General features: G+C 35.6%; 1 protein-coding gene across 5 annotated transcripts in view; it reads right to left on the reverse strand.

The window, feature by feature from the left end:
• Window positions 1–24,518, reverse strand: part of CNTN1 (contactin 1) — a 269,971-nt gene that overhangs the window by 147,070 nt on the left and 98,383 nt on the right. Inside the window, exon 3 of one of the 5 annotated variants that reach the window (XM_084876636.1) lies at window positions 20,453–20,770. The exons of the other annotated variants lie outside the window; for them this stretch is intronic. The gene's annotated coding sequence lies outside the window, so the exon portion shown is untranslated. The remainder of the gene's footprint in view (window positions 1–20,452; window positions 20,771–24,518) is intronic. 5 annotated transcript variants of the gene reach the window in all.

The following is a 24,518-nucleotide window of genomic DNA, read 5'->3' on the forward strand; positions in this document are numbered from 1 at the left end:
GTTCTGACTTGAAGTTTTCTACAGTAAGCAACTTCATTTTCTTACTGAAACGATATCATTATTCTACCTCCTTTCTGAGACCACTTGCTTTCAGGTTATGCATTTTCTGCAAATGGCTTAGAGATAAGTAATTCTAGCCCCAGAGCTCTTTCTCCATCAGCTTTCCCTAAAGACTCACCAGACATTTCTACTGTGAACAAACTTCACTAAGCACTAGTGTGATAAAAACAGATGGATCAAGTTATTCCCCACAAAAAGGGATATTATTTCCCCACATTTTCTTCATTCTTTTCCACAGTCTGACCAATCTTAGAATGAGTCATTGGGTGAATATGTGTGGAATACATGTTTGGTTTTTAAATTCTTTGGAAAAATTATGTACATTAATCATTAATTTTTGCCTCTCAAGCTACCACCACAATATACAACACAATATGTTATCTAGCATCAGAATCATCTGTAAACCTCTAGTCTTTGTTGTGAATGCTTAATTTCAGCAGCCTACAAAGTTTTGCCTATAACTTCCTTAGTATAATTTTTAAAAAGCTATCTAGTGCATTTTGTATTGGAAATTGACACCTAAACTCTTATTACTGTGTGTGTAAATATTTTGAAAGAATATAATTTTCAGTGTATTATGAATTATATATGTGCTTTAAATATAAAGTTGTAAAACCTTGGATATACTAGATTAGATAAAGTTTAGAATAGTCCAGGACTTTGCCTCCTGGATCAAAAAAAGGTGTCATTTTTCTTATTTCCCAAGGTTACTTTCTTTGCCTTGATCTCACGGGACTTTTTCTCAGGAGATACATATTCTGAAAATATCTTTGGCTATGCTGCCTCTGGGTTCTTTCTCAAGTTCTTTTCCTTTCTTGACATACTCTGACAAGCCTTCGGGTATATTCCTCTTTTTTGAGTATTCTTTTACTTTGTCCTATTAAGAGAAATTCAGTGAGCTACTTTTCTATTTTGTCACCATATTCTTAAAAAATAGAGACTTTGTTTTCTCAAATATCAGTCCCAGGTTGATGTTTATGTCAATAAGGCAGAATTCTCAACCAGAAATCTTCCCGAAACTGCTTTCTCCAGAACTAGGTCATCATCTGCTTCCAGCTGTCAGAATAGAGAAGCGCATGGAAGAGCACCTGTTGATGGTTTTTGCTTTGACAGGCCTGGAAACTAGGCACATTGCTTCTGCTCACATTCCAGTGGGGGGAGAGAGAATGGGCACGTGGTCACATTTACTTTCAGGTGGCTGAGAAATGTAGTGCAGCGTAGGTGGGTGGCTAACAAAAAGGATAATTTTGGCTGACAACTAAGTCTTCATTTAAATATTCAGTTACTGAATTTATCCTTTGGTATGTGTTACAAGAACCTCAAATTAATCTAGATAGAACTCTGAATTCCCCATTCTCATGCCCAGCAAATCTTTCATTCACTGAATGGTACCATGATCTAACCAATTGTGTATATCAGACACATGTGTTCAGTAAAATATTAATTCAATGAACCATTAAAAGGTGCAAGGTCCTTTATAGGTTACTAGAGGCTCAGTGCACAAATTTTTGCATGGGTGGGGTCTGGCCAGCCTGGCCACAATAGGCAGATCCGGGCTGGACCTATTGGGAGGAGGAGATGGTGGGAGGTTGGCCTGCCAGCCTGCCCCCAATCAGGCCTGATCAGGGCCAGGCTGGGGGAAGGGGCTGCAGGCCAATCGGGGGGGGGGGTGGTGGTGACCAGGGATAGGGCTAGCCATGGGTAAGGGCTGTGAGTGGTGGGCCGGGCAGCCATGCCCCCTATTGAGGTAGGGGAGTGGTCAGGGGTGGAGTGTGGCCTGCCAGCCCACCACCCACAGATGGTGGGAAGGGTCGCAGGGTGGTGTGACTGGCCACCCTACCCTCAACTAGGGTGGGAGAGGCTGATTAGGGGTGGGAATGGCCAGGGAGAGGGGCTGTGGGAGGTTGGCTGGCCAGCCACACATCCACAATCTAGGGGTTCACTGGCTGCAGTGGGCTCATAGCGACCAGACATTCCGGTCATTACAGCCTTCAGGTTACTGGATTTTTATTTATATAGATTGGTGTAGTGCAGTGGTCAGCAAACTTATTAGTCAACAGAGCCAAATATCAACAGTACAATGATTGAAATTTCTTTTGAGAGCCAAATTTTTAAACTTAAACTTCTTCTAACGCCAGTTCTTCAAATTAGACTCGCCCAGGCCGACCACTGGTGTAGTGTAAGGAGCACAAAACTGGCTTCCAATTCAGACCTGCCCACTACTCAACTGTGAGTTCAACTCTCTACTGTAAAGTTCCTAAGAGACAGGAACATATGTCACAGCACCCAATGCCTGCTTGGTAAAGAAGAAAGGAGCTAAGGGAAGAAGAGAGCCTCATGTGAGGTTAACAGCTCAGCTCAGAAAATAGAACTATTATTGCTATCATTATGCATAATTTTTTGTTCCCATAGGGCCGTGGTCGGCAAACTGTGGCTTACGAGCCTCATGTGGCTCTTTGGCCCCTTGAGTGTGGCTCTTCCACAAAATACCATGGCCTGGGCGAGTCTATTTTGAAGAAGTGGTGTTAGAAGAAGTTTAAGTTTAAAAAATTGGCTCTCAAAAGATAGTTCAATCATTGTGCTGTTGATATTTGGCTCTGTTGACTAAGGAGTTTGCCAACCACTGCCATAGGGCAAGACCCACCTAAGGATGCAGTTTCCTCCTTCTTAGCAGGCTCCACCTTCTGCTCTACTTTCTGCAGTTTCTTTCTGGTGTCATAAATCTCCATAGCACCAGCACCGAAAGAAAAAAAGTTTGTCACGTCCATTTAATTTTTTTAAAATCGTTTTTTGTGAGAGAGAGAGAGAGAAACAACAATGTGGGAGAAAAACATAGATTGATTGCCTCAAGTATGTGCTGTAACCAGGAATCAAAACTGAAACCTTTTAGTGTATTGGATGAAGCTCCAACCAACTGAGCAACACTGGCCAGGGCATTACCTACCTTTTTAATAATTCATATTCATCTCATATTTCTCAAAAGTAACTACCTGAAATTAATATAATAAGTCCCTCTCTGCACCTTCACGCTGGTGGTTTATGACTGCAGAGAAAAATTGCATAAGTTTGCAGGTCAGTGCCCTATAAACTTATCATCTCCAGTTATCAGAATAAATGTTTCATGTTTCCCAGATCAATTTTTTTTTCATTTCCTAAAAAAAATATGGAAAGTGAACTCCACCCTTGTCAAGGTCTAGAAATTTTACACACACTCACAGTCTAACAGACTACCAAAATTCACTGAATTTTCCCACCTTATCTTTCTAGTTTTCTCCATTATCATTTATTACTTTCTTACGCTTAGCTTAGTAGTCTTAAAACTGGAGAAAGTGCAAAAATCATCTCCAAGGGGTCCCTGGGAATAGATTTAGGGGAAAGCTAAAGATACAGCTATGACAGAAATGAATATTCTACTTTCCAGCTACCCATTTCCTAATTATCTTATTGTACAAAACAAAGTCATAACTCTTACCCATTCAGAATTTTATGTGCACTAAACCACTAAAAGGACAATTGATACAAATGTCGAGAAATACTGATGCTACTACTAAGAAAGTGAACTGCAAGAAATTATTTTGTAAAACAGGTTGTTTCCAATTCTATGCACTCCACAAAAGTGATATATTTTTTATAATAAATGTTGGTAATAGACTGCTGTGTGATTGTTTACATATGATCCAAAGGAGTTCAAATAATTGAATAATATTATAACCCATCTCTTAATCTATTTGTTCACATCTATAAAAGTGAAAAGTCAAAATAGGATCATTACTAAATCCAGATTTGTTTTGGCAAGATGTAACATTTATGTAACACTTTCCCAAAAGTAGAGGAATTAATTAAAATGAAGAGTTCCACCTGTCACATTCGGCAATGCATTTCTAATAAAGCTATACTTTTTGTCACTAAAACTTTTCATATCGTAGCATATAATAATATAATTTTGGTCAAATGTACATAATAAAGATTGCATTGACAAATCATTCTAGAAGAAAAAAATAACCCTAAGACTCACAGTTAAAAGAAAAATGAAAAAATAAATTATAAATATATTTTATAAAATTATGATAGCTTAATGAATTAAATAATTTTAAGCATAAATATGCACTAATAGGCTAATTTCCATGGGATTGAAAATATGAATTTAAAAAAAGGACCACATACATTTTTTAAAATTCTATCAGAGCTATTTCAAATATTTTTAAATGCATAATGAAGAGCATAGATAGAATATCAATATTATTCAGACTCTAATAGATATATCTAAGAGTACTACAACAGGTTTATTTTTAAATGTCAAAATTTGTAATATACTGAAGATAACATATTTTACAACTATTTACGATGAATTTGTATATCAATTCATAAGTATATGAGAGGATATATAAGCTTACAAAATTCTCTTAGAGGTGTTTAAGAAAAAAGGATTTGGAAATTAATAGTCTATACCTTTATCACTACTTACTAAGGACTGCAATGCCTTCTTCTTCCTGTTTGGCAGCCATGCCTCATGCAAAAATGTTTTAAAAATATGCAGTCAGAATGATCTTTACTAAATGCAAAATGCCAATCAAGTCACTTCTCTATTTAGTACAATGCAATGGCTTTTCTTTATTCTGTGCACCTTTCCAGTGCTGGAGGCTAATTCCAGCAGGTCATAAATGCAAGAAGTTCATCTAAAGGTTGGTGGACCTTAAGCTTTCAGCAAGAGTTGAAAGATACATATTATTGCCTACTGGAAAAGCCCAAAAGCATTTCCCCAAACCTGAAAAAGATGCATAAATGATTACTTACTGACGACAGCTGAGGGCATTTTGATCTACATGTTATTGTCTCCTGCTGGCCAAACACCGGAATAGCCAAAGGCAGTTCCCCCAAACTGATAATGCCTACTGTATATTAAACCTTACTATATATATATATATATATATATATATATATATATATATATATATATATATATATATATATATTCTTTGCTATAGGGGAAAATGTGGGAATAAAAAGAGCCCTGGGTCCAGAGATAGAATATAGCTACTACAGCTAAACTTCTTGCAGCTCTCCAAGGATTACAAATTTATATTTCTAATCTCTTTATTAATTTCTATGCAGCACCTCCTCCGGGTTCCTGAACCCTCCCAGATGCTGGGAAAGACCCCCAGCATTCCAGTGCTGTATTACCACTACTGCCTTTTACCACCACTTCCTGGAAACTGAACTAGAAGACTCCCCAACTCTGCCTCTGGGCTCTTTCTCAAGTTTTACTTTTTTCCTGACTCATCCTCACTCCCTTCCTCCAGTCCTCCTCCTTTCACCATCTGCCCTTCTCCTAATTAGCTCCTAATCATCACTCAGCTTTTCATTCTGAAATCAATTATTTTAGAAAACATTTCTCAGCTCTCTGATTATGAGTTAGAAATCCTTTTATTGTATTGTCATAGCACATAACTTCAGGTTCAGAAACATAAATTATAATAGAAGCTGAGAGATTTCAGTTGCTTTATTGTGCTTTATTGGCTCCTCAAATTCTACTATTTTAAATGGATAGATGTTTGAATGATAGTCTTTTGTTTCATTATTTACCTAACTTATTTCTGATTCAGGTTTGTTGTCATGTAAATTTACAGTAGTTTACATCTTTAAAAAACAAGACCAAATTTGTAAATTAGAAACATAACATGAGGGGCTTAGAATAACTCCCAAATGATAAGATCTACAACAACAAAAAATACAAACAGAAAACAAAAAACTATACTGTTGCTTACCAGTAAAGCTCCAATGTCTAGCATAGTATCTCATATAGTTAGTATTCAATAAATTGATGCTGAATGAATGAATGAGTGAAATCGGACCAAGACAATGAAAATAAAAACTGCTTCTATTTCATTACTTGTTGAAATAATTTTGATGTCATAGGTCTACTACAAAATGTGCCTTGAATTGAGCTCCCTTTACCACAAGGCTAGGTCCCTTCAACCAGAATCCAGCATCAGTTCCTATTCTACATTTTAATTTGCCACCCAAAATGGATCACTTGTTTACGTTTCAATGAACATAATCACACGAAATGCTATTCACAGTCATGTGTTGCAAACTGATATTTTACTCAACAATGGGTTGCATATACCATGGTGGTGTATAACACCATAGATTTTAATGAAACTGAAAAATTCCTATTGCCTAGTGACATCATAGCCATTGTAATGTCCCTGCACAACATACTATTAATATGTTTGTGGTATAAACAAACCTACTGTGCTCCTAGTTATATAAAAGCATAGCCCACACAATTTATAGTATCAGCCTATCCCATCTAGTTTTGAGTAAATGCACTCTAAATATCTACACAGCAACAAGATACTTTAAAGATGTAGCTGGCCTAGATTAAAAATTAGTATCTCTGCTCATCCTAGTGACATTTATGAGGTAACACATTGAGGTATCTCTGAAGGTATCACTTCATCTATAAAATGATAATAAAAATACCTTTCATACCAACCTTAAGAATAGCGGGGGTATTTTTATGGGAAGGCACAATATATATATAATAAAGATTTTGCTAATTAAAGTTTGGTTTAACAACGAGTATGTAATTCTGCAGCAGAACTAACCCCATAGATCCCAAAAAGTGAATGATTGAAAGTCAGATCCCACGGGGCTCCAAAAATATCTATATAACTTCCTTTTTTATTATATAGATAACATGAAGTATTTAGTCCTTTGTGAAATATGATTTCATACACATACACATGAATGCATTATATATATATAATTGTATATATAATTATATACAGGATGGGACAAAAGTAGGTTTACAATGGTTTGTATGAAAAATATGAGCATAATTAATAATACAATAATAAACTATTTTGTATGCTCAAAACTTCATATATGTATGTGTGCATACCCTTTTGAGCTAGGACTTTCATTCTCAGTGCACTGGAAAAAGCAGTAAGAATAAAAAGGAAAGAGAAACGTGAAAGAATTTATGTATGTAAACTAAGGAAAGGAAGTTACCACTATATCTAAGTCACCCCTATGTTTTTATTAAAGTATTAAATTCAGTCACATGGGAACTCTATCAATACCTTTGATTAAGAGATTGATCTAAAGGGTCCCACTTCTACTACTATCACATGTCAACTCAAAGGCTCTGGACAAGACTTTCATACCAAGTCAAGAATTCACTGCATGGTAAATACAACCCCGATCAGAATTTCAGCAGGAATATTTCCATTTTATGTCCTAAAGCTTGAAAATGATCTAGATTAGGGGTGTCGAACTCAATCAGAGAAGGGGCCAAAATCTAAAATCCAGCCTAAATCGCGGGCCGAATGGTTTACTGAACAGTCATAAACTGACAATGTCATAAACTGACAGCGGAGTGCAGTGATGACAGCGCGGTGCGGGCCACATTGCAAGGCCTGGCGGGCTGGATTTGGCCCGCGGGCCTTGTGTTTGACACATGTGATCTAGATGAATGATGTCTAGATGAATGATCTAGATGTCCTTGTTAAAGACAATTTGATGAACAAAACTATTAACATTGAATTTACTTTATCATCCTTGTGCCAAAAAAGTTGGTGTTTTATTCATCAACACGATAAAGAACACAATGGAGAATGGATAATTTATAACTGATTTAGATTTGGTGCCATAATAATATAAACATGAGTAAATAGCCTCATACATCTCCCATTAAAAAAAATACTCTCAAAGCAATTAGTACATATCTGCACCAACTATAATCTCACTGACAGCTAAAAAATACAAAAGCTATCTATACTGATTAATATAGACATGCAACTTACTCAAGATTAGCTCATATTTTAATATCATCACTCTGAATAACTTGATTCCATTAACTGATAGGAACTATAATAGATTCAGACTATGTGTGCATCTTCTGAAAGATTTTCTTAAATACAAAGAATGACCAAGGGATAGATTGGAGGCATTAATAATTCCATTTTGTTTTATGACACACAAAAGAACAAAACTTTTAGGAACTATTCGCTCCTTTTACCACACTCCTGGTTAGCCCTGAAGAACATCGGGATGCCATCTAATACAACAGCTGAAAACTATTAAATCATAATTCAGGCTCCTGTCAGGAAAATCAAAAGAAGGAAAAAATATAATTCTGGACATGTCCTTAGAAACTTTAAGTGAAATGACTGCAAGCTGACAGTCTTTAGAAAACTATAAACATTTAGATTTATTATGAGTGGATGTCAAATGAAACAATATAGTACTTATTGGGTACCTTTGTATGCAACACAGCATAATTTAAATAGAAACTTGCAACAGCATATGCAATGCTAAGAATATAAGCATTAACAAATAAGCCACTTTCATTATCTAAAAAGTTGGTTGGTTGATCACCAATTGTTCATTGGACTCATGTATATTTCCCACTGGTATAGTTTTCTGTGTCTCCTGAGGAAAAATAAATAGACTCTTCAAAATTTAAATTTGTTTTGCTTTGATTTATATGACTTGGCTTAGGAATTACTTAAAATTCATTATTTCAATAATACAAATAATCATTAGATATTAGATATTATTAAAAAAGTATCTAAGAAGGTTGTTGGGATTCCATATTTCATGGTCAGTGTCTCCCCAGTAGACATTCTTCAGTGATAGGAGAATAAATCAGAGAGCCTAGCATAATATCTAAAACTAGTTAATTCTGTTCCCCCTGGAAAATCCCAACAAAACATTATTCTGGTGTTTGTGGAACCAGAGGATAGATGGCTAGGTTGGACTGACACATACTTGTGAGTCAGTTTTGTTGAAAATGGTTCAGAGGTTGATAATGATTTTCAGTTGGCAATATGCTTGTTTGGGGAGTCAATCATTAATGTAAATTTTATATTTGTTCATGTTCACTTTTGCTGACTAATTTACCTTGCATATATATTAATTATATAAAATAAACATTTTCAATTAAAAGTGTAGTTTTGATTGTTGTTTTTAATGTTAAGTTTATTCTTTTGGTCTTCATACGTTTTCTTTTAGAGGTGTAAAAGTTCTTAACAGTTGCATGGATCTTTTATTTTTATTTTACAAACAGTTGGAGAATTGGTGAGGCCAGATATTACTAACAAGTATTTTAAAGATTAGTAACCATTATCTTAGAAGGATTAAGCCAATTGTCTAAAATCTCAAAGAAATAAATTCAGGCTTTTTGATTCTTAGTGCACTGGGTTCATGGTACTACAACAATAACCTACACTAATAAAAGAGAAAGATGCAAAATTGACTGTACCTCTGAGACACACACCCGCCAATCAGGAACAAGTATGCAAATTAACCCAACAAAGATGGTAGTTTAATTTGCATACACAGGCACCAAGTGGCCGGGAGCGAGGCAGGATGCCTATATCAGTATAGCAGGCATTCCTCACTGCTCCAGCAGCTCTGGGCATCTGGGCACGTGGGAAGGCAGAAAGGGGGCTCTGGGACAGAGCAAAGCTGGAAAGGCAACTCTAGACAGACTGAAGGTGGTGCCAGCAGCCAGGGGAAGGAAGTCCCATTTTTGCATGAATCTTCATGCATAGGACTTCTAATATTTAATATTCCTCTAACTGTGCAGAAATGTTTTCTCTTGGTATTTCATCACTTATTGCTTAGTAATATATAATCTAAATATATCACAAATTCTAAACCAGCGCAATAATATATTTGTACATTTTGTCTGAAAAGAAATTCATGGAGGTTGGGAAAAGTGATTTTTCTCCTTTTTAACCAGTCCCTACTGCCCTTTTTTCAGTAAGAAGAGCTGAGGCTCTGGGTTGCATTTGTACTACAAAGCCATGCTGCATAACTCAGTGCAGTACAATTTCAGTAGTAGTTTCATTCTTGAGAAAATCTAAAATGAAGTGCCCTTTCCAGATGCCAGACATATGACACACATCCTTGAAAGGACTTGAAAACAATAATGATTTAATTGGAAAGCTTCACTGAAATATTCTCTTTTCAGTTTATTCCATCTGTATCTCCTTTAGAGAGAACTGGGTGTAGTCAGATTAAATTCCAACATAGCATTTGAATGTTGTGAATCAAAACAGTGTGGGTCTAAAGAAGGAACAAAACAAAACAAACAAAAGAACAAGTGAGGGTCTAGATGCTAATTCATAAATTATTCACATATTTATTTGTTCACATATATACTAATACTTCCAATGAAATTTGTGACAGCTTACATAGTCAATATAGCTTTTAAGATAGTAATAAAATAAGGAGACTTCAGTATGAGAGAAATCAAGTGAAATTTAGCTAAAATCTGCCAATGCAAGGAAAGGGGGGGAAAAGGAAAGGCAACCAATTATATAGCTCATACCTAATAAAAGTAATAATAATAACTTTAAATAAAATTATTTTTTCCTGAACACTAAGAGGATTTTGACTTTATAGAAATATTACTGGGGAAAATAATTTAAAATACAGTTATAAAAGAATATCTGATGCATTTTTATATAATTCTGGTATCAAATTGCAGCTCTGGGAATTCGGTCTATGTAGGTATAAAGCTTACTATTTCTATGACAGCATAGGTGCAGAGCTCAGAACAACTGACTGTTTAATACATTAAGTCCACTGCTTTCTATTTAGGAATGTGCCTGTGGCTTTACTAGTAAGATAAAATTCAAATTGCTATCTACATTATAAATTCACTGTTTTTAAACTTTTCCCTAAAGATCTTTGAAAGTAATAAAATTCAAATAATTTGCAGTTCACATTTTTAATTGGCATATAAATAGGCCACATAGTGTTTGAAAGTGACACAAATTGAAAGGAGTAACCATTAGTGAATTCAGATTTTTTTCCCTCTGGAAAAATAAATGTTAAAAAGAAAAGCATTGGCTGATTTGAATTACTTTACTACAGAAAATAAAAATAAAAAGCTGCTTTATGGGTTGATAATGCTTAAGAAGAAAAGAAATGAATACTTAAGTCTGCGCGAGACTTGATTGAAGCATTGGAGTTCGCAGTACTCTCACCCCTGACCCCTGCCATTATTTTATTACTGGTAGATCTGCTTGTCCCTTCCACATCAATTTTCCACATGAGTTTACTCTTTTTCTAATTTCCACTATAATGTGATTGATAAATCAATTTCTTTTATCACCTTTAAACTGAATATTTTCCATAGATTGTTTGCTGAACTTATTTTAGACCAGCTTCATCAGTTATCACATTATTGTTTCTCAATTAACTTAATCTGTATATGATTTTTACTACATATTAGTAAAATATTACTATGAAATATTTAATTTCCGTTCTGCCCATGTATTGTCGAGACATTTCTTTATAGCCCAAACTTAATCCCCCCATTCTTTTAACAAAATAACCTATACTAATAAAAGCCAAGGTTGTCCTCGCACCCTCGTGCACAACGTTGTCACAAGATGGCCGCATGCACAGTGGAGGTGGGGCTTGGTGGCTGCTCCATGTGGTAAGGTATTGGGGTCCTGTGGCTCTGTGTGGTGTGGAGGAGGCTGGGCCCAGCAACTCTGCCACCTTGTGCGGTGGAGGCAGGTCCTAGAGGAGGAGGCAAGTCATGGCAGGGTAGGGCAGTTGTGGATGATCAGGCTGGCAGGGAAGCAGTTAGGCGTCAATCAGGCCAGCAGGGGAGTGGTTAAGGGACAATTAGGCAGGCAGGCAGGCAAGCAGTTAGGTGCCAGTGGTCCCAGATTGGGAGAGGGATGTCTGACTGTTGGTTTAGGTCTGATCTCTGCTCCCACTGGGGCTGGTAGGTCAAGAACATGTCCCGCAGCTTCCATCAGCACTTCAAATCTCAGCAGCAGCAGCAGCTGTGGTAGCAGCAGTGGTGGCAGTGCCCAAATGAACTGCCCCAAGTGGGCAGCATGTTCCATCAATGGCCAGCCCAGCACACATACATGGAGATGAAGTTGCTGGCACCCACTTTCCTGCAGGCCTGAGCCCCTGAGCAGCTGGGGATGAGCTGGTGATCCAATGGCCTGACAGCCTGGTGGCAGAGGTACGTTCAGCCTGGGAACTGGCGAAGAGGCAGAAGATGGCCCAGATCACAGGAGACTAGGCTTCGGGACCCTAGTCACACGATTTTGTGTGCTGGGCCTCTAGTATATATATATATATATATATATATACACACACACATTGATACAGTCTCTACTTCAACTTTAACACATTACTCATATTTCTTCCTAAATTACAAGCCACTGAAAGTTCTGTTTTTAATAATATAACCAAAGCATTAATTTTAAGCATATCAGTGGACACATGACTGGCTATTATAAGGAAGGATTAATTTTATATTGATGCCAAGTATGTCTCTACAGATGCCCATTTCCTAATCAATGCTCATGAATGATTTCTTCCAACATTATATTTCTGTGGTTAAGCTCTAAGAATTCTATGTGTTTTGAATCATAGAGGAATAATTTTCTTTCGCTGAAGTTTTCTTTGTTAAGAATGTTTCTCAAAATTTATAATTTAGAGAAGCAAAAGCAATTAATTAAAGAACATTCTCCCTCAAACTAAAATGTTAATTACATAAAAAAACATTAAATCTGAATCAAGAATTCTATAATTAAAATGATACTGCAATTTTTATATTATTAAATTTTTAACCTGATGTGCTTTGAAAGTTATTTTTTTTATATTTACATAGATGTTTAAGTGAGTCCATAAATAGTAAGAGTCAATCATCAGAAACTCAGTTTTCACGTGTAAAAATTAAAGAATTTTAATATGAACCCTTTCAACTCTAAGATTTATTTCATTTTTGATGTCAGACTTGAGAGATAAATTTTAAATAATGTTCCTCTTAGATTACCAGAAACATTTTCTTCAAGACTGCAGGAATCATCTATTTAAGGACAATGTAAATAAAAGGAGGTCTTAACGAAAAGGCACTAATATTTCCAAAGGTGAGAATTCATCCTACTGAAGTAAAGAACAGAGAGAAAAATAACCCATATTTGTGATTTTTCTTACATTTAATAACTTAAAATATCATTGTGCCAAAGAATTTCTTTTTTTTTCTACAATAATGATTAAAATTTGTCATTTATTAAAAAGCCAACAATATTTGGCATTCATGCTTTCCTTTAATGGTCTAATACAAATGTATCTACATAAACATTTGGCCATCTTCTCTCTCTCCTAGATGAGTATGCTGGCACAAATGCCCACTTCTCTCAATAGCTTTATTATTATTTCTACTTAATTCTACTTCTTTTAAGAATTTCTTATGTATTTAATATCTTCAATAATTAAAAAAAACCTAAAAAACAAACAATTTACTATTTCAATTCATTTCAACAACGGGACACAATCCCAGACCCAACAAATCACATTCTTTTTGGCCTAGATCTCTGCTTATCTTACAGGTCACTTATTTCTAGCAATTTGTTTTATATGATTTGTCTTTTAGCTATGTGTGTGTGTGACAGTATGAAATACATTCACTTTTTTAAATATACCTTTTTAACTTATCTCATTATCCATTTCATTGTAACTATTATGAATTAATTAAGTGAGTAAAAAATTATTATCATATTCCCTGCCTAGGTGGCTAAGAGTGTTGGAGCATTGTCCCATGCACCAAAAGGTTGCTGGTTTGATTCCCAATTAGATCACATACTAGGTTGTGGATTTGATTCTAGGCCGGCTCGCCCTTCATTCCTCTTTCTCTAAAAATCAATAAACATAAGTCCTCGGGTGAGGATTAAGAAACAATATCACCAAGACATTAATGACTAATATTTACCAACTATTTGTAATGTATCAGACAGTATGCTAAAGGCTAAGGATCTGGACATGAACAGAATAATAATTGCTCCCAGGAAATCTAAAAACAGGTTGAATGTTATATAAAACTAGAGGTCCACTGCATGAAAATTCGTGCACTTAGGGAGATCCCTCAGCCCAGCCTGTGCCTTCTCGAGTCCAGGCCCCCCTGGGGGATGTCCCCCTGCCAACTTAGGCCTGCGCTTGGGGAGATCAGGCTGGAGCTGACAGTCAGACATCCCTTTAGCAGCCTGGAAACCCTCGGGGGGATGTCCACTGACAGCTTAGAACAATTTTAAGCACTGCACTTGCAGATGTCAACGGCTTGAGGCTGAGTGGAGCTCCCCCTGTGGAAGTGCACTGGCCACCAAATGGTATCTCCTGCGTTGAATGCCTGCCCCCTGGGGGTCAGTGTGCATCATAGCGACCAGTCTTTCCTGGTTATTCCACCATTAGGGTCAATTTGCATATTACCCCTTTATTATATAGAATAATTTAAAATATTTTCTCTTCGTTCCTTCTATTCACATAACTTTTAAGTAAGAAATGTATTATTACAATATCTGCAGTACTTTTGCTGGGAAGAAGATCTGGTCAATTTTTAAATAACCAGATGTTTTTATATTTATTTTTTTGTATGCTCACTCATTCCAACCATCCGAACCTGCCATTTACAACATAATCATTGTAAAAACTATCACAAAATGTACTCATTGATAGCAGTGGGAGAGCTGGCTCTGGGAGATACAAAAATATCTCAATCTTGATGGTCAGGCATGTTTCCTTAGGTACAGTCTTCATTGAGATTGAAGGCCACATTCATAGAGAAGCTGACATCATTAACATGACATTCAAATCTTGAATTACAGATATATCTTCAGTCTAGCTAAAACCCATCCTCATCCTTCCCAACATTTGCTTGTACAGAACTCTATCTCCTTCTAATAGTCCCCCCTCTTGCTTAAGTTAGTTTAAGATATATATATATTTTTTGTCATTAAAAAAAATCCTACTACTAAAGGATTCATATTACATTCTATATGTTCATTTAACATAACACATGTTCTCTCCACTTGATGATATGACAAGCCATAGTGTCTTAAAATTAATGAAATGTGATAACATTAATTCATATGATCATTCATTCAACACATAATTTCTGGCACTGTATCAGACACTGGGGAAGCAATGATGAACAAGAGAGATATATTCTTTATACAATAGGCTTTCCTGGTTAGTATCACTTTTTTTCTCCTGTAGGAGCTAAGAAGGAGGGCAAAAGGGTCTTAAAACATCTCCCTAAGGAAAAGAATTTTTAAAATATTCTATCACTAAATAATTTAGAAAAACCAATAACTACTTAATCTGAATTTATTGATGACCTATTATTTATTAATCTACTCATGAAATTAATTGGAAGGCAGATATTTTAGAAATGATCATATAGGCTAAAAATATCAAAGTTTTGGTCATGATGGCATAAGAGCTTGACTAGCAAACTAGATAGCAATTGATTGGCCTGAGAACTATAATTGACAGTATCAGAAAAATAAGCATTTAGGTTAGATAGGAAAATAAGAGGAAAGAGTGGTGTTAATTCCAAGTTTATATAGGGAAAATGGAAGAGGCTCTTCCACTTAGAACCCATGTATCTATCCTGAAGTTCAATCAGAATAGCCACATTAAGCCAAGCCCCTCCTACAAATATTACTGTGCATGGGATTTTGCTATTAATCCACTAGAGGCCTGATGCGTGAAATTCATGCAAGAGTAGGCCTTCACAGCCTTGGGGTTTCATCTGGAGGGTTGTTCTGCTGTTCAGTAGTTCAGTCGATTTGCATATTATGCTTTTATTATAATAGACAATAATTTAAAAGGTGCTTAACACATTACATTCATTGAGACATTGCTATTATCACTTAGTAGACAAAGACAACTTAAGGAATTTTCTTCTAAAGATAAGATTATATTCAGATTTTCTATAGTCTGACAAATTCTCTTTTTAGTAGGGTTAATGTTCTTATTCTTTACTTTTATTTATTATTTTTCAATATTATGTTCCAGCCAAATCCTCATATATTATACTAATCAATCTAAAGCCAGAACTTATAGAAAACACAAAACTAAAAAATAAAAAGTAAATTTTAATCATATAATAATTGCACAGAATAAATTTATTCAGTGGTAAGCATTTCTAAATTTTCTACTAAAATTTCCCCTCTGTATAAACCAGTTCATTATAATTTCAAAGCACTTCAAATAATAATGAACGTCATTTTTCCAGGTTCAAGTAAAGGGGAAAAAAGTAGTTGTTTTCTATTATTCTTATCTAATTGTTCTTAAACATGGGTACCCTGATACTAAACTATTTTATTATTGGTCCATCTAATTCACCTCTTGGCTGTCTTCTTATCCAGTTCCTCAATAGATTCTCCTGTTTGTAACCCTGCTTTTCTTCTTGCCAACTAATATTTCAACTCCCATCTGTTTAAATTCCTATGTTCTTTCTGGCACAGCTCTGCCTCCAGATTCCCTCCCAGCCTCCTACCTTGTTGCCCTTCCATCTGCTAGCATGACTAGTATCTTTTCTAACCTATTTCCAATCTAAATCATCTCCAATTCTCCATTTTATGTTGCAAACAAATTTCATCAACATTTATCTCTTAAAGGGCTATTGTGATTGTGTGTGTGTGTGTGTGTGTATATGTGTGTGTGTATATATATATATATATATATATATATATATATATATCGATATATCTTGGAGTTGTATATATAGTGTGTATATATATCATCAACATTTATCTCTTAAAGGGCTATTGTGATTGTAATAACATCGTGTGTGTGTGTGTGTGTGTGTGTGTGTATCTTGGAGTTATAAGGGGAAGTTAAAAGATATACAGTTTAAACATAAATTTAGTGTTTGAATTCTTATACCTTTTAAAGTCACTCATGCATCTCAACTCTTCTCAGTGATGATGTTTTCAAATAATAGAGCACTGCCGAAAGACACTGCTAAGGGCTTTTGGTATATACTCTTCAGAGTACTAACTACTTCTCTGTGGCCCAATTTGAGTTAGTCTTGGGCTTAACTGTTTGGTTCATTTTTCTCAAGTTTTGCATTCACTGATGAGTAGCAACTACATTCTCAAGTTAGTTCAATTCATTTTTTAGCAGAAATTTTTTTTTAATCTAGAATATTACCTAGTTACCTTCTGGATATCAAAGACATTATAATGTAAACAACAGTAGCACTTGTTAATTGCAGTTTCAGAATTTGATATTTAAGTAGCATGAGGTTGCATTTTCTTTTAACATTGATTTCGTTACTTGACAAGGTAGATGCTTATTTTCATGTAACAGATATGATATACTACAAATTGTAGAAGACTCAGGAAAATATTTAAAATTTTGGAACTATGTAGCTTTTCATAAAAGTAAAAACTTCTAATTCTCCATTCTTATTTCTGAAGGATATACCCTCCTCTGTTAACCACAGTTTGGAAAAGAATAAAATACGTTTATGGGAAGTTCACTCAGAATTTACCTGCTCATTTAAAATAGCATGGATGTTTATTAAAAGCACAATGATTTTTTAAAAATTGGTTTGTTTTTAGTACTGGGAGTATAATATTTCCATTGATATTAATTGGTGCTAAAAAACACATTAAGAAGCGTTTAATTTTGTTTTAATAAAGATTTTATTCTTATCCAGGTATAGTACACTCAGTAGGTCTGGAGAGTACCGCCATTGACAACTTAGCTTATTCTACTCACAGGTCCCAAGAGAAGGGGGCATGCCAAGCAATGGGGTGTGGTGGTGGGGTTGAGATCATGGGTGATGGTCAGGAGGCCAAGGGAGAGCAAGCTGGAACTGTGAGCAAGAGTCTTTCTGTGGCTTTTGCAGGAAGCAAGCAAAGTAAAAGCGGATTTAGGATTGGCTAGTTGGAATAATTTCAGGGAGCTCTGGGGCATGGGGTTGTCTTTAGATTTATGGTACTTGTCCCTGGATGATTAAGGCAGGAGGAAAGTGGCCCAGAGTGATTAATAACTTTCCCACAATCAGAGTTTATGGTTAATGTTATAGAACATGTAAGGTTAGATGTAGATGTGTAATTTTTTTATTATAACAGTGCAAAAATCCCTTATTAGTTTAAGCATTTATTTCCTATAAGAAAATTGACAGTTTATAATTTTAAAATATTTTTCTCAACTGACCTCATCCTCTCATCTCAAAAAATTAATTTTACATGAATTATAAAACCTTATACTACTAAATCATATTTCAAAATTCTTACAAGTTGATTTTAAGAGACACTAATAACATATACCAACTATGAATGTGAGTATATTTTCTTTCAAATATCTTATATTTTATGTTTCACTTCTATAGTTTTCATTCCATATCACCTTTCCCCCCCCCTTTATTACATATTTTTTTTATATATTCAGTCTCTTTTTCAACTGTATTTAATATGATTATAATTTGCAGTAATAACCACTAAACTCATCTTGGTGGTTCATCTCATATTGTGGTTGATATTCAAATATTCTTGTGAATTCCTTGTTAGTTTCTTCCAGTTGATAACCTATAAAAATTAATTATAACTACTCTGGGAATAGGGAATGGAGCACATCTCATTTCAGATTTCCCTCACATATGCCAGGAAATATTCTTCATCTGAACATCAAGTATTTTCCATGAAATTGATAAATGGCTTTGTTTGAGACACAGCAATGACAGAGAGGTTTAAACAAGTACAAGTGCAGAGTACATAGACCACCTTGCTTATCCAACCTCCCCATGTCAGCCCATTAATTGTGCTGCCCTGATCTTGTCAGCCAGCTTGGAGTTTTTCTTCTTCTACTGTCACCTCAGCCAGATCCAACAAGTGGCACTGTCATAATACTCATTACTCAGAATTTAGTGTATCATTAGGCAATAAATATATTTAAATGTATGCCCCTTCCATTCTGTCTCATTTTCCTTTACACCCCGTTTTATTTGCTCTTAATGGGGCACCTCAGCCAGGGGCATTTGAGCAGAACTGAACCATATGACTCAGCATTAGGAGACCTCTAAGTTGTAGAGGCAATCACTCCTCCTTCCTAAGGAAGCGATCCAAGTGTGAGTCTCCTCCTGTTCCTAAAGGAGATCAGCTGGAAGATTAAAACACACTGGACAATGCTGAGGGCTCTGGGCCACTCCCAGGAGTTGACAGAAAACCCACGTAACAGAGTAACACCATAGCAGAATTGAAATGCACTGTGAAATGTCTGAAAGGTAGCTTTTCTGACCTCTAATTACCATTCCTATGTAGTTCTCTCTCTCTTTAAAAAAATTAAAATAAGTGATGCCTGGTTTACAAAGCACACTTGGCCTTATCTATTATTTGGGTCTTAAGAGATTATGTAGCAAACATATTTTTTCAAAAAGCATCATTAACATACTTGAGGAAGTAGATATACATACATGTGACACTGAATTTTTAAATAAATCCTATGTTACAATGTATATATACGTGTGTGTGTACATATATATTTTTATGGATATATATATATATATATATATATATAGAGAGAGAGAGAGAGAGAGAGAGAGAGAGAGAGAGAGGAGAGAGAGTCTAATAGTTTAAATTACTATTTAAAAAATATTTAAAATCTTCACTATCCTTAGAGTTTCTTACTGAATGGTTGTTCTTGCTTCTTTTCCACCCTAAAGATATGTCCAGGAATTCATATCATATTCAATTCACATTATTTGCATATTTATTAACTATTTGCCATGATATTTAACCAAGCAGCTTTAATTCACAAAGTCTGACAAGCATAGTATAAAACTACATTATTTAATTTTTCAGAGTTGTAAATTTTATTTGGTTTTTACACAGTTGAATAAGTCTGATTTTTAAAACACTAAAGAAAGAAAGCTTTCTTTTGGTAAATTTCCAAATATGCCATCTACCCATTTGTCTCGGAGCAAGGCATGATAGACAGGGGGAAAACAGCACCACAGGTAGAAGCCAAACTCTTTTGTTTCTGACAGCAAGGTCTTCCTTCAAGGACATGCTAGTCCAAACCGTTTTCATTCCATCTGCTCGATTTGTATGCTGCACAGAATTTGAGTGTGAGTCCCTCGGACTTCCCTTTCCTTCTGGGAGGACTGAGCATTTGGGGCGTCTACCAACATCTTTCACCATAATTTGAACACGTTGGCATTAAGGAAATAATCGGAGCCACAGCAATACCACAGCCCTGCCGAAACTTCTCCACGAGGAGGTAGTTTTTTTAATTTTTTTTTATTGATTCAGCAGACTCTTAGTGCTGCCCCTCCCTAATTTGCAGGCTTCTGTCTAGCCCAGACCCACATTCCTCAGCTCTGGTACCTCCTTGAAAAGCTTTGCATGCAAAATAATATACCTTATGGCACCACAATATCAAAAAAACATAAAATACAGTCAGCTTTCAGTTAGCATCACAATTGAGAGCCCTGACACTGCATCACAATATTGAGGTCTGAGTCAACGGTACTGATACTGCACCGCTGTGATCCCCACTCAGCACATTCTTGTTTACAACGATCTAACCCAGAGAAAAACCTCGGACTTACCTCATATGCTGAGAGATCTCTCCTTCTAGGTATAATATTTATTGCAAATTACCCATCTGAATAAATGCAGCCACAGTTACACCACAAGCCGCCTCTCTCCAGCAGCGGGAAGCAAGTTAAAAGGACTTCAAGCTGTGACCTCAGAGGCAGGCACACCCGCTCCCCTCCTTCAGCCAACCTTCTGAGAAGAGCAGGTTAGATGACAGCCAAGCTGGCTCTCTGCACAGCGATACTTTCAAATAAAGCATTCTGTGCCTGGAGCCTGGGGGACTTACATCTTCCAAATTCGGCTGGACCTAGTCAATGCTGCTTCTGTGCCTGCAAATATTAAGCATTTCACTGCAGTCACTTTAATGCAAGAAACTATCTGAGGCGACTTCACAAACCCTGTCATTCTGTTCCGAGACTGAAGAATGAGCACCGCATGCATAATTCATGCATTAACATCTTCAGTGCACTTCCTGTAGCCACTGTTCTATCCAGTAATGGGCTATTGATCACCTCATTGCTAAGGCAATTGGAGCTCCGTGATTGGTTCACTTCCACAAGCAAAATTACAACCGAAATCGCAGGCAGAAGCCTCCTACCCGGCAGCACCCACGGGGGTAAAACACTCACATGGAGGAGATGACATTTGCATACTGCAGAGTGTTTAAACTGAACTCTCATCTGCAAAAACGCAACAGCATCTGTTGTCTTTTATTCAGAAGGCATATTTCTGCAGATTTAGGTTTATTATTTTACATCATAAGTAAGATCTCTGGAGGTGTTGTGTTTTTTTTTTTTTTTGTGTGTGTGTGTGTGTGTGTGTTTTGTTTTTTTCCTCTACCATTTTTGGAAAATTAACAAGGCTAAACTGAAAATTAAAAGAAAGGGGGGAAAAACACCACACACAGAAAAAAATGATGTGTGGCTATAAGTCATAAACACTTACCCGGGCTCATTTGAATAACCTTTCTTAGAAAACTTTAATTTAAAAAATAATACATTTCTCATTTCAATAATGTGGAAGACGTTTCTTTAAAAAAATGATTATAATTGGTCCACGTGTTCCTCATTGTTAACTGTTTTGGGCTGTAAGCACATCTCCTCTGGGTGTGTCAGTAGTTCTGAGAGCCCTTTCTCTTAGAATTTACGCATCTGAGAACACATCATGGCTTCTCTTAGTCTTTTTTACTGCCTCCGAAAAGCAGGCTTTTAAACAAAATGTGCATTTAATTATGCTAATGTTCACCAAGGAAAAACACAGGTAGCATTTTAAAATGCCATAGTAGGCCTGGCAATGAGGCTCAGTGGTTCAGCGTCATCTTATGAACCAGGAGATCTGGGTTCCATCCCTGGTTAGGGCACATGCCTGGGTTGTGGCTAGATCCCCAGTAGGGAGCATGCAGGAAGCAGACAATCATCAATGATTCTCTCTGATCATTGATGTCTCTATCTCTCTCTCTCTCCCTTCCTCTCTGAAATCAATTAAAAAAATAGATTTAAAAATTTTTAAATGTCATAATAGTGTTTGCAAAAATACTATAGTGAGAGATCCATATAAATTATGTATGCATATATAGGAAATATTTTTTATTTTCCAAAGTATCTTCAATGTTAAAATTAATTAAGCTGCAGTTGCTGTTTTTCACCAAAAAAAAAAAACACAAAAAAACGAATATGAAGTTATGAAGAACATTTAGAAGCCTAAGGCCATATCAGAGTAAAACCTTCAAATTTATGGGTGGGGGCTAGAGGACATGATAACTGTCAGGGTATACCCCATCTAACCATTACTAGTACACTGCAGGGAGCAATTCACTCTTGGAGGAGGCATGGTAACAGCGAATTTTGGTCAATAAACAAGTAAGAATTGCTATCAACCTTCAAGGGTAATACTGGTGCTGATGACAATAGAGATGGAGTTTAGGGATGTTCAGAGAGATATCTCTTCCTTCCTAGTGCATATAAAAGGTCATAATGCCTGGTAGGCCATAGATATGATAATGATACCTAATTGATAAAGGCTATGTTAAAATAGTCTACATGGCAATTTGAGAAATTTACCATCTAAGAACCATGTATATCCCATATTCTGTAATATTTAGTTCTGCCCCAGGTAGATTCTATTTGTATAGAATCTTTAATATAATCAAATTCCAGTAAACTACATAGTAGACCTTATTTTACAATATATATCTAAATGATATTCTTTATTCTTTAAAAAGAAGACTGGAATACCTCAAAAGCTTAAACAATACAAAATTTGTAGCCAAGGACTAATAAATATCCTGTTAAGAGTTTTACCAATTTAATAATCTATGGAAGCAATTTCATATGAAGATACTATCTCATTTAAAGATAGTAGGACATTTGAATTCTTAGCTTTTAAGTTATCAGATATGAGGATACAGAGTTCAATAATTAAGAAAATCTAAATTGCTGGCATAAACTAAGTTCACTATACATGTAAGCTCTGGAAATGAAAGCTTTCTGAAATGACAGGACTCGATGTATAATCAACTGGCTAGGAAGAACATTAACTTAATCCACCTCTCCTTCAGCAAGTGACAGGAGAGTCAGTATCTTTTCTCACAAATACCCACGACCTTCGTCAAAAATGAAGAGAGTAACTTTGCTTCTACTTGGAAGATTTGCAGACTCAGCCGTTTTAAAGGTAGGGAGAGAAAGATGAGAAACACACAAACACCTCATCAGTCTAGAATAGCACAAGATTAGAAAAGGGTACAGTATGAGAGAAGCAATGGAGATAGTAAATCCCAAAGAAATCAGAAGGAGGAAGCAAACAAGTCTGAAATGAAAACAACTGGGGCAAAGTGGTCCATTGCATCCCAGATGAAACAAAGGCGAAGGCCGTGATAAAGAGCCAATTTCCACTTTCCAGAAGTCTGGCTATCCCTGAGAAACACACTTAACCGATCTTTGCAAATGGATAGAAAGCAGAGATGGCTACTTTAGATAAATCTGATCTCTTTGTAGATCAAAAGGCCTCCCAATATCTTGAATTTATAATGCATGTAAAATACGGAGTAAACTCCATAATGTACAACAGGGTCAATAAAATGAATCAAAATTTATGAAAACATCAAAGAATATTTTGTCTACTAAATTTTTAATATCTCCTAAGATGCATAGCTAGCCTGCCTATTATCATTAGGAAAAATACAAAATGTATTTCCTTATAAGAAGATATAGTGTCATATACAGTTAGGAGAATAATTCAGCCTACCAAAGTTTCTACATTCCTGAGCTCAAGAGTTGTTCTGAGATTTAACACATTCTTTCTACTTTTCACTTTGTCCTATCAATACCATAGTCTTTCCCTAATTATAACGCATTCATTTAATTTTAAAATATGCATTATTTTACATAAAAGGAATTGTGCCAAATGCTAGGAAAATACATAATTATAGATCAGTGGATGATTCCAATGTGTTTATTCTTTAGTTAGGAAAATAAGTAAACACATAGATGTAGAGTGATTAATATAATCACCATAATACACATGAAACAAAGCAGACAGAACTGTGTCTATATCATTCATACTTTCTAGGGAAGTGTTAATTCTTCTTATTTTTATTCCACTATATGAGGCAGACCAGAAGAAGAGATATTGACATTACCAAATGCCCATGGGACATTAAACAATAATTTGTAGAGGGGGTAATATTTAAAGGAGCTGGGTTGTAAATTGCATTAACATAGTTCTTAATGTTTGACAAATCTGAGATTAATTTCAGAATTCTCTGAATTTGCATGACCTTCCATAAGCATCAACTTTATTATACAGAAACCAAGCTAAGTATCTTTTGATGAGAATTAAATTACTTAAAGCAAAAGAGTTAAAAATTCAGTTTGTATAGTCAGTCAGAGTTTAAATCCTACTTCAGCTTTCTAATCTTGAAAATGGGGATTTTATCAACATTATAGAGTTATTAGGAAATTCAAACATTGCAATATCTTTACAGCACTTAACATAGTTTCTGACACACTAAAGACTTTAGACACATTAATTCAATTACTCCTAATGCTTAGTCTTGAAAGAAAGGCTTGAGTGATAAGT

This window comes from Pipistrellus hanaki (genome assembly GCF_964339955.1).
Source record: "Pipistrellus hanaki genome assembly, chromosome: 3".
Classification (NCBI taxonomy): Eukaryota; Metazoa; Chordata; class Mammalia; order Chiroptera; family Vespertilionidae; genus Pipistrellus; species Pipistrellus hanaki.